The sequence below is a fragment of the Lepus europaeus genome, chromosome 2 (assembly GCF_033115175.1).
Source record: "Lepus europaeus isolate LE1 chromosome 2, mLepTim1.pri, whole genome shotgun sequence".
In the NCBI taxonomy this organism is placed as follows: Eukaryota; Metazoa; Chordata; class Mammalia; order Lagomorpha; family Leporidae; genus Lepus; species Lepus europaeus.
In genome coordinates this window covers 29275040-29286841 of record NC_084828.1, presented here as the reverse complement: position 1 = coordinate 29286841, position 11802 = coordinate 29275040, and positions in this window count along the sequence as shown.

The window sequence follows — 11802 nt, the reverse complement described above, 5'->3', positions numbered from 1 at the left end:
TTGCCAAGGCTATGGAAGCCTTCCAAGTTTGCCAACTCTGATCATATTTAGACAAGGTCATAAAAGACAGGGTGAGGATAGTAACCAATGATCCTAAGAGTGGCATTAACCAGGTCTGAACAATTATACAGCATTAATTGGGGAAGAGGACCATCAGCACACACAGGTTGGGAGTAGAGCCATTGGTGATAGAGTAGAGGTTATGATTACAAAGGAATGAGGCCCAAGTGCGCTAGACAGGGTCTAGAACAAAGGACAGAGACATTATTAGAGGAGCTAAGAAAGGTGCTGTCTAAGCTACAAGTAATTTTTCTGATTGAGAGGCAAATAGAACCTGATAGAAGGGGCTTGATAATAATCTGTTGGGCTTTAGGCCTTGTAAGTTAAGAGGCCCAGACCTATCTCTTCATGGGGTACATTCTAAAGGAGGTGTGAACCTCCCAGGGGAAGGCACTCTGTTGACTTTCATTACTTAGCTGGCCTGGGAGGAGAGCAGGCAAGGTAAAGGCAGGTAGCATCTCTAATAAGAAATTTACAGTTCTGCCTTCAATGTTGCTGACCCTACTTGGCCGTCCCCTCAGCTGCAGTGGTCACTTTGGAAGTTGGGCTGAGTGAAGGGCTTTTCAGCTTAGAGCCAATAAGATCTGTGGCTCTGACCTGGGCATCCTTCGACTCCAGGGCAGGTCCATTTCCAGTGATCCAACTCTTGGCCGAGCTGCCAGGGCTCTTCACAAGCTGACTTCTGCTGAAGCCCAGGCTTACCACATTGAAAGCCACTGCAGTGGACTGGCCTGTTGGGTCTCTTTGAGGCAGGTCACTGTACAGATCAGCCATTAATAGGCCTGCCACCCATTGCTTCTGATGCCGAGCTTTCTTTTCCTCCTGGTTTGTGTTAAAGCAGACCAGAGGATGCAAGTCAAGAGAGTGCCCAAGTCCCATCTCTAATCTTCAGTGGCCTGAACTACAAGTCTATAGTCACAGGCATGTTCTGTAGTAGTTTTTCTAAGGTAGACAATGCCCATGAGGAAAATTATATTCTCACTTGAAAACTTTCTTTCCCTTTGGTCTGAAAGTGAGGTTTTTCCTACTTACTGTATACTTCGCTGATGGCGAAGTGAATCTAGCTATGAGATTATTATTTAAGTTCTTATTTTGGCTATGCTATTACAGAAAAATGTTAGCCATCTCTTTTATAAGGTCTAAAGATTAAATTGTGTGTCCTACAGATTCCTTCATAATAGAATTAGTTTCCTACCTTGAAGAGAATAGAGAAATGAAAGAACAAGTTGGGCTTAGAATAGAGAAATGAGGGAGCAAGTCCTAGATCGCTTGCTGACAATAGCAATATTACATGAATACTTAGCAAATAGTTTCAACCATTAGATATCAACTTAAGAAAACATTTACCAGAAGGTTCAATGCCTTCTATAAATTTTAAAAATCATGTATTTGGAAACACCTCTTAAATATCTAACATGATGTAGTTTGTTTAACCAGTAAACTTAAGCACAACCATCTAAAATGTTTTTAGTTTCTTTCTACCAACAAGTATAAAACATATGATAGAGAGATTCAAGTCACACGAATTAAAATGTATCTTTGATTGATTTTAGCAGCTTAAATTTATGGACAATCTTATCTATAAGCCAATTAAAATAAAACTCTTAATAAAATTTTCCCATGTGGACATACAATATGTACACACATATAACATAGCATAATAGACCAATATAGCAATTTTAATAATAGCTTTTAAAATCTTTAACTCTTTTTGTAGATTGCCAATTGATTTGAATTGCTTTTTGTTTTTAGTAACCTCAGTTAACCATACTTTCTCTCAGTTGGCACTGTTAATACATTATTGGCTTCATCTGTTTACAGAGCCATCCCAAAGTACTGAATACAATAGAAGTGGCTGGAAGAAGTCCATAGGAACCTATAGGAGGACAGCTACACGCAGAACCAGCAACGCTTTAGTTTTATGAGCAGCAAATCATATATAACTGTGGATGACAAAAGACTTTAAGTTGCCATGTTTAAAATTATAAGCTCATCAACCAACAAGAGGCACTTGCTTACTTCACAGTATTTTTGAAAGCACCTGCAGGATTTTACAAGTAGTTAACCCCTTAGGCCTCTGGGGCTTTCTCATTAAGATAACTATAATATCTAGTAACACAAGATCATTAGACTTTTTAATTCTCAAACATTTGTATTAATAGCATTTTCCATTATAGAAACTTAAAATTTAGTACCACGTCACATCTTGACAGTCCTTCTAATATAATCCAAATAGCCTGATTAGTTGGTGTCTCTATAAGATGAGAGACATAGGTCCTTCGATTTTTTCAGTTGGGCCCAAACTGGAAAAACCAAAGTCCAAGATTTACTGGAAATTTTAGAGTCCAGATTGTTTGAAACTTTGATTTTTTGAATGCCTGTCAAGAATGCCAAGAAGGCTCAAAATCCAAAATATCTGGTTGAAATAAGATTCCTTAAAATCATGACATAACATAGACCAAATTTGATCATTGTTACAAGGTGATTATTCAAATCTTTGAAAATAAGCACATATTTAAATAACCCATAGCTCTTAATAAAAATTCAGCTGTTTTTTGAACAATTAGAATTTAACAGACATCAAGAGAACATAATAGATTACTTTAACACATTGATTTAACAGAGAATCAGATTTTAATTCTAGGTCAAAGAGAAATTGAGCTTCCTGTGATCTTTTGCTGTGAGGTCTCCTTCCTTTACCTTCTTTCATATTGGTGACCATGTTTCTGTGTTTCTGTGTGTAACACATCTTTAAGCATCTTTTGCAGGGCTGGACAAGTGGCAAAAAATTCTTTGAATTTCTCTTTGCTATGAAAAGTCTTAATTTCACCTTCATTCACAAATGAGAGCTTTGCAGGATATAATATTCTGGGCTGGCAGTTTTTCTCTCTTAGTGCCTGGGCTATGTCTTGCCATTCCCTTCTAGCTTGTAGGGTTTCTTTCATTTCTTCTTTCTTTCTTTCCTATGGAGAAGATTTTCATAATACAGACTCAAGTGAAAAAAATTTAAACATATTAAATGTGTTTGGCTTTCAGCAGTGGCCAATGATATAAGAAAAAAAAGGCTCATCTTTATTTTAAATTTACTTATTTATTTATTTATTTCAAAAAGCAGAGAAAGAAATTGGTCTCCTCTACTGATCCACTTTACAAATACCTACAATTTTCAGGGCTGGGCCTGGCTGAAACCTGGTGTCCAGAGCTAGCAAGTCTGTCCAGGCCTCCCACGTGGGTAGCAGGGAACCACCCATGTGAGCCATTAGCAAGTATCTCCAAAGATACTTAGCAGAGAGGCAGAATTGTAAATGGAGTCAGTATTCAAACCCAGGCACTATGAATGGGATAGGTGTCCTAAGCAGTGTCTTAATTGCTACGCCAGATGCTCACCTTTCATTTTTGTTTTAAATGTTCCACTCAGAAGATTTTTAAATGCCCATGCTTCTTCTTATGGTGGAGGCTCTAAGCATAGTGGAGGTTTAATCTAGGAAAAATGGCCAGTGGAGGCTCACTTGGCTAATCCTCTGCCTGTGGCACTGGCACCCCGGGGTTCTAGTCCCGGTTGGGGTGCCGGGTACTAGTCCCCGTTGCTCCTCTTCCAGTCTAGCTCTCTGCTGTGGCCCAGGAGGGCAGAGGAGGATGGCCCAAGTGCTTGGGTCCCTGCACCCACATGGGAGACGGGGAGGAAGTACCCAGCTCCTGGCTTCGGATCGGCCCAGGGCCAGCTGTAGCGGCCATTAGGGGAGTGAACCAACGGAAGGAAGACCTTTCTCTCTGTCTCTCTCTCACTGTCTATAACTCTCTCTCTGTCTCTCTCTCATTGTCTAACTCTGCCTGGCAAAAAATAAAAAAAAAAATCTAGGAAAAATGGCCATCAGACTTCAAGAATCTTACTATTCACTGCACTCCCAGGATGAGCCACAACCCTGGGGAGGGGCATAGGCATCATCAAGAAAGCTAGAAAGAAAAGTGAGATTGCAGAGAAAAGACTCCCAGGCACCTATCCAAGACAGACTCTGTAAGAACAATCAGACAATTCATTGGAAAATAAATATTTCACCCCTGGACATCCTCAGGACTCCTTGTGTGTTTTGATTACTTATTAGAAGTTTTTTTTTTTTTTTTTATTGGTCATGAACCATACCTCATTATCCTCTGACTTTTGGGCAGAACAGAGTGGGGAGATATTTAGGTTTTTATGAACTGTATCTGAGTTGTCACGTTGAGCCACAAAGATACTACCCTCTGGTACACTCCTTAGTCTAGACCAATGAGAGGTGCCTGCTGTATCCAGGGATCTGGTTGGAAACAAAATATAGTCATCACACCCTAACCATAGGTTCTGCACCTGTGGACTCAACAAATCATGGATCAAAAATATTTTTAAAAATTATGTCTGTACTGAACATGTACAGATTTTTTCTTATTATTTCCTGAATGATACAGTATAACAACTATTTATATAGCATTTACATTGTTCAAGTATTGGTAATTATAAGTAATATCCTTAATATTTAAAGTATACAGGAGGATGTGCATAGGTTTTGTGCAAATACTCTGACATTTTATATAAGGAAATTGAGCATCAACAAATTTTGGTATCTGAGGGGAGTCCTGGAGCCAATCTTCTTTCTGCCCTTTGCCCAGTTCTCCCAGAAACAAAATTCAAGGATATTCAACTTCTCTTGAAAGTCTTAGTAGACAGCTCAGTCTGGGTCATGAGCTTTTGTTATTTTAAGAGAACAATAGGTGATAGATGAAGCAAGGCATATAACTAGCAACACTTGCTTTTGTGCTACTTGGAACACTGTTCATTTTCAGGAGTTTACTGTTTGTAAGACAATTACCAACATCCTACAGATTTGTGTCAGGAACACCAAAGGAGCAGAATCAATCATATGAGCAGAAACAGAGCAATCCTACATTAGACTTTGTGAATTACTAAAAATGAGCACAAGTGAAGGTCAAGTCTAACCTCTAGTTCTCTAATTATGAGTCAGAGAGCCAAGAGGAAAAGGAAATGGAAAAAAGTAAAAATTTAAAAAGACTGCCTGGAATTTAGGAACACTAAACAGAGACAGAAGATACTTATATCTTTGATGTCATACATCTATGTAGTCGCTTTTTTCCTTCTTAAGGCATTTAACTTTGTAAAATTAAATTCTTCTCTCTGATGCATAGAAAAATGCAAATGCCATCAGCTGTTTGATCTCATGTGGGTAATTTGAAGGCTGTTTGTGTGTAGTGAAGTTAATATCACAAAAGCACTAATATCCTCCAACATGCCAGCTTATAATGACTCAGAGCAAGCAGGCATAATGAAGGTTAGATGATATATTTCTGATCTTAAAAAAATTTTACTTGAAAGTGTATATGCAGAAAACACAAAGCATTTGTACATTTATCATCCAATGAAAGTTAAATAGCACAGGTACATTTTAAGTTACATTTTGGAAAAAGAAAAAAATTATTTCTGAAAACATAAAAAGCCCAACTTGCTAATTGGAGCAATTTTTGAAAATTAGCACAAAGGAGAGCAAAGTTTCTTTCATGTGATGTATAAGGAATATCTGTTGAAGAAAACCAGCTTCTAAGGAACAGGATTGAAAAAGTGACATCCACTTTGTTCTAAATTTAACATCTTCCCACATTTCCAACGTTACAATGCCCTATGAGTTACTATAGTGATCGTACCTTGCTGCTCCACATTTAATTCCTAGGTAACAGGCAGCAATGTGGATGCAGGGTGTGCATAGGTAAGAATCTATTAAATATTATTTGGAATTATGTGTTTGAACCTACCCAGCATATTCTGGGCTTGGCTACATCTCACGAGAAGATTGACACATCTTCAAATCTAAGTTGTTCAAGAGGGATTGAGAAAAATGTTTAGGCCCCAATTTTCAGTGGAGGTATGTTGACATATCACACCATTGGGAAGGGAAGAAGAAGTGAAGGTTCAAAGATTAGCACTTTGTAGAGGGCGTTTGGTGCAGTGGTTAAGAAGCCATTTATGGAAGCATGCAATCCATCGTGGAGTACCTGGCTCTGCTCCTGCTTCCAGCTTTCTACCACTGTGCATCCTGAGAGGCAATAATTGATGGTTCAAGTGGTTTGATTTCTGCCAATCCCATGGGAAACCTGGATGGCATTTGGGAAGTGAACCAGTGAATAGAAGGTCTCTCTCTCGCGCTCTCTCGCTCTCTCTCTCCAATAAGATAAATAAAGAAAATCTTAAATAAATAAATAAAAAGAGCTATTTTTTCAACTAGGAACTGACCTAGAACATCACTCATAATGTTTGATGAAGGTGTGGGCAAATAAATACCCTCAGAGAGTAGGAGTATCTGTTCTATCCAATGATGTTGTAGAATATTCCATATTTATTCTTCCTCTAAAATGGAAGATATGGGATTTTTTCCTCACAAAACCTACTTGCATCAGAGACTTGTACTTAAATGAAAAAAATATTTCCACTTGAATAAAACAATATGTACTTACAGGTATTGTTCTTCATACTTTTAAAGTATTTTTATCAGGAAACCTCCCTTTCAACTCTCCAATAAAATGAGTGTTCAAAGACTCCTCCCTGAGTAGCATAAAAATATCCCACTATTTTTTCAAGTATTGGTCTTATAATGCAGCTTTCCTATGTTAGAAATAACAGTAAGTCAGTTCAAATGCAGGATTCTAAGGCAAGAATCCACACTTTAAAATCCAGCTATTCCATTTTCATGTAGTAAGCAAAGACAAACACAAAGCATTAATACAGCAGACTGGAAATACACCAAAGGGGAAGGTGTTTAGCCTACCAGTTAAGATGTCAGTTAAGATAAGATACCTGTGACCCATATCAGAGTACCTAGGTTCTCTATCTGGCTTTGGCTCATGACTCCAGCTTCCTGCTAAAGTAGACTCCTGGCGCTTGCCCTCAATGTCAGAGACCTGGATTGAGTCCTGGCTCCCAGCTAGTCTTTTTTACCTTCATTATTGAATTTAATTCTGATGACAGCAATATGAGTTTGCCATTATTAATACCTCTGTTTTACAAATGTGGAAATAAGATTGAACACATTAAAGAAACTTGCTCAAGGGATCCCAGTTAAGCTGGTTTAAAGGTAGAATGATGTGATGTCTTTCCTCACCCATCATCAGGGTCATGGCCAACATTTCTATAAGAAAGAGCAGGATAATAAGAGAAAAGCATAGCAAACTTACTTAATCAAAGTTTTATGTGATGTGGAAGCCTTCACAAATGAAGACCTGAACACCAGGAAGTGTCTCCTTTTTATGCTTAGATTTGGGACACTGGATCTTGGACACTGGATATAAATGTGATTGAAAAGGGTTTTGTTTAATATTATGGATTGAGAGGGAAGCCAAGCAAGGTTTGTCTGCTCAGATGCTTAGATTCTCTATGTAACATTCCTTCATCTAAGGTTTTGGACACGATCTTATTTTCTAGGGAAATGAGTTCTAGCTTCTTTGAGCCTCCTTAAGGAAAAGGAACTCTGGTTTTTATGACATTTCAAGGGGGAAAAAAAGGGACCAGAGATGGGAGGGCAGAAAAAGGTTACAGAAAACTTGCTTCTGAGGTTTTCAAGAGTTTGAGATGTCATTTTATTTTTAATTAATTCAGTAATTAAATTTATTTGAGAATCAGAGAAAGACAAATTCCATCTGCTGGTTCACTCTCCAAATGCCTGCAGTGGCTAGGACTGGGTTGGGCCAAAGATGGGATCCTGGAGCCATAGACTCAATCCAGGTTTCCCATTTGCTTTGCAGGCACCCCCAGCTACTTCAGCCATCACCTTCTACCTCCCAGAGTATGTTATCAGGAATCTGGAATCAAGAGTAGAGTCAGACTTGAACCTAGGTACTCTGAAATAAAATGTGGGCATTACAACCAGTACTTAAACTGCTGGGTCAAATGCTTGCCCTGGGGTATCATTTTCTGAAGTAAGAGATGGGACTTGCATATATTTAATACAGGGTGGGGGGGGAAGCTTAAGCAGTCTGAAGTCCAGAATCTAAACTCTCAGTGAGTCTTATAGGGAGAGAGAAGAGTTTAAATGTAAAAATGAGAAACCACATAACAAAAGAGCAACGACTGTGTGCTGTGTCCAGGGAAGTTATCACAGGTACTTGGTCTCTCACTGGTGTTAAGATGTAATCTAGGAGATTTCAGGGCTCACATCATAGCCTAAAACAAAGACTCTCCTTGAAAGGGGCAACCAGAAACTGGCATGCAAATTTGAATTTCCTAAAGTCTTTTCATTATCCTGACTAGAAGACTTTTCATGTGTCTTTGATAAAAGTATTTACACTTAATGTATGTATTTATACCTTCCAATTGGAAACTCAAGTAGGTAGAAGTTCTTTGTAACTCGTGATATGCATGTATATGATAATTTTAGACTTCTTCCTCTTAAAAAATAGCCCTATGGGCCAAAATATGGAAGGAGGATTTATTGCTGTTCTTGGAACTCAGGGTGCATGCTAAACAGTGATAATGGTTTCATTGCCATCCATGATAATTTTTGAAGTTCATTCTATAAATGCCAAAATATATTATTGATTATGGTTCCACATAAATCAATCACAGGTGAGCTGTAAGATAGAGATGGATTGGTGTTCTGAAATAAGTTACATTAAATTCAATGGATCCAAACTAAACTTTGAAATTAGTAGTCGAAAAGAACAGTAATTGCAATGCACCACAAGAGGGCACGCTAGTACTTTTAAATCTCAGTAACTTGGCAAGGGAGCACATCCAAAAGACAAGGTGTACAAGTAAGGTTAAACCAGTTTACTTTTCTGTAATCATTAAGTATCCAATCCAGAGATTTTATTTACTTTTGTGGAATTTGAAAAAAGTCATCCTTAGTAAATAAGGAATGCCTCTTTTTTTTTTTTTTTAATTTATTTGACAGATAGAGTTAGTGAGAGAGAGAGAGAGAGAGAGAGAGAGAGAAAGGTCTTCCTTCCATTGGTTCATCCCCCAGGTGGCCGCCATGGCTGGAGCTATGCGGATTCAAAGCCAGGAGCCAGGTACTTCTTCCTGGTCTCCAATGCGGGTGCAGGCACCCAAGCACTTGGGCCATCCTCCACTGCCTTCCCGGGCCACAGCAGAGAGCTGGACTGGAAGAGGAGCATCCGGGACTAGAACCCGGCACCCATATGGGATGCCAATGCCGCAGGCAGAGGATTAACCAAGTGAGCCATGTTGCCGGCCCTGGAATGCTTCTTTATGTTCATTGAAAGAAATGAGATTTTTCTCTAAAAATTTGCTTTCCTGGATTAATCTTTTATTAGGTATACACTTTATACCATCACTAATTATCAAGATGATTTGAAAAATTGAAGTTTTTCTTTTGTTATCACTATAAGTTATAAATGGATGAAATGAGCTGATTTTAGCACATACTAGCAGGTGTTGATCTAGTAGTTAAGACATGTGTATCCCACATTGGAGTACCTGGGATAGATTCTTGACTCCAATTCCTGCCTCCAGCTTCTTGCTAATGCAGGCCAATGGGAGACAACAGTGATAGCTCAAGTAATTGGGTTCCTACCACCCACATAGAGACATGGATTGAATTCCTGGCCCCTTTGGCCCTGGCATCTATTTGAGAAATTTGAGGAGTGAGTTGGCTGATGGGACCTCTGTCTGTCCATCTGTTTGTGTTTTTCTGCCTCTCAAATAAATTTTAAAAAGAATAAAAATTGAAGAATTATGGCAGAGAAAAATAATGTAGATTCAATTAATCTTCTCCATCCCACTTCTTCTTCTCTTCCTCCTCCTTCTCCTTCTCTTTCTCCTTCTTTTTACCTAGTACCCTCCAACCCATACTCCCACCCTTCTTTTTTCCCTCTCCTATTCCCATTCTAATTTTTTTACAAAGATCTATTTTCAATTAACTTTATACACGTAAGATTAACCCTACGCTAAGTGAAGAGTTCAACAAATATTATGAAAAAAAAAAAATGTTCTTCAACCCTCAAGACAAGGGCAGCTGTTCAAAATCATTGCATCTCAGTGCGTCAATTTTACTTCTATAGATTACCTTTTAGGTACTCTATTAGTTACCACAGATCAGGGAGAACATATAGTATTTGTCTTTTTGGGACTGGCTTATTTCACTAAGTATAATGTTTTCCAGTTGCATCCATTTTGTTGCAAATGACAAGATTTCATTTTTTAAAATTTTAGTGCTATGTAGTATTCCATGGTGTTCATATACCATTCTGCTAACATATGGAGAGGATGATTTATTATGTACTAGAGATGGGCTTTTATTATTAATTAATTAATTAATTTTTTATTGACAAGAATTGTTTATTACTTTCAGGCTCTAATATTGCCTCTTTAATAACTAGTGAAATCTGGACAAAAGGTTGAAAAATGAATTTTGAAGTTATGTCCTAGATCTAAGAATTAAAAATCAGGAAAAATAAGGGTAGGTATTGTAGCAAGGGAGATTAAGCTACTGCTTGAGAAGCCCACATCTCATATCAGAGTGCCTGAGATTGAGTCCTACCTTCACTTTTGGTCTAACTTCCTGCTAATGGACATCCTGAGAGGCAGCAGATATGACTTAATTATTTGAGCCCCTCCCACCATGTTGGAGATCTACGTGACTTTCCTGGCTCATAGCTTCAGGCTGGCTCAGCCATGGCTGTTGTGGGCATTTGGAGGGTGGAACTGCTGATGGGGCATTTCTCTCTCTCTCTCTTTCTCTCTCTTGCTATTGATATCTCTATTTCTATCTCTATCTCTGTTGTTCTGCCTTTCAAATAAAAGAAAATAGTTTAAAAATTATAAATAAATGAACAAATAAACTATAAATAAATAAATAGGCAAACTGAAAACTTACCACAGTGTATGTAGTTTGGAGTGAACTTAGAAGGATATTTCTCTATTATAAGAATATTTATAAGTATATCCACTGGAAATATTCCTTTAGTACAATAATGAGAAAACTTTCTTTAAAGGTCCAGAGAATAAATACTTCTGGCTATGTAGGCCTAATGGTTACTGTCTACTTTTTTTTTTTTTTTTTTTTGACAGGCAGAGTTAGACAGTGAGAGAGACAGAGAGAAAGGTCTTCCTTCCATTGGTTCACGCCCCAATGGCTGCTATGACTGGCTTGCTGCGCCGATCTGAAGCAAGGAGCCAGGTGCTTCCTCTTGGTCTCCCATATGGGTGCAGGGCCCAAGCACTTGGGCCATCCTCCACTGCCTTCCCAGGCCACAGCAGAGAGTTAGACTGAAAGAGGAGCAACCGGAACAGAACTGATGCCCCAACCGGGACTAGAAGCCGGAACACCGGCACTGCAGGCAGAGGATTAGCCTAGTGAGCCATGGCGCCGGCCTACTGTCTACTTTCTGATACTCAAATTTGCCATTGTGTTTTGAAAGCAATCAGAGACAAGCAAATAGGTAGATGTAGTTGTGTCCCAACAAAACTTCATCAAAAAATATTTGCCAGACTGGATTTGGCCCCTGGCTGTGGTTTGCTAACTCCTGCATGACTTCAAATCTGGACCCCATCACAGTAAAATAGTAAATGAGAAGGGAAATCAACTTGAAAAAAATTAATTAGTTAATTTTTAAAGGAATATAAATTTTGTAAGTACAACTTCAGGAATATAGTTATTCTTTCCACCATACCTGCTCTTCCATCTACATTCCCACTCCTTCTCCTCCTTCCTCTTCCCTTCCTAGTCCCATTCTCCATTAAGA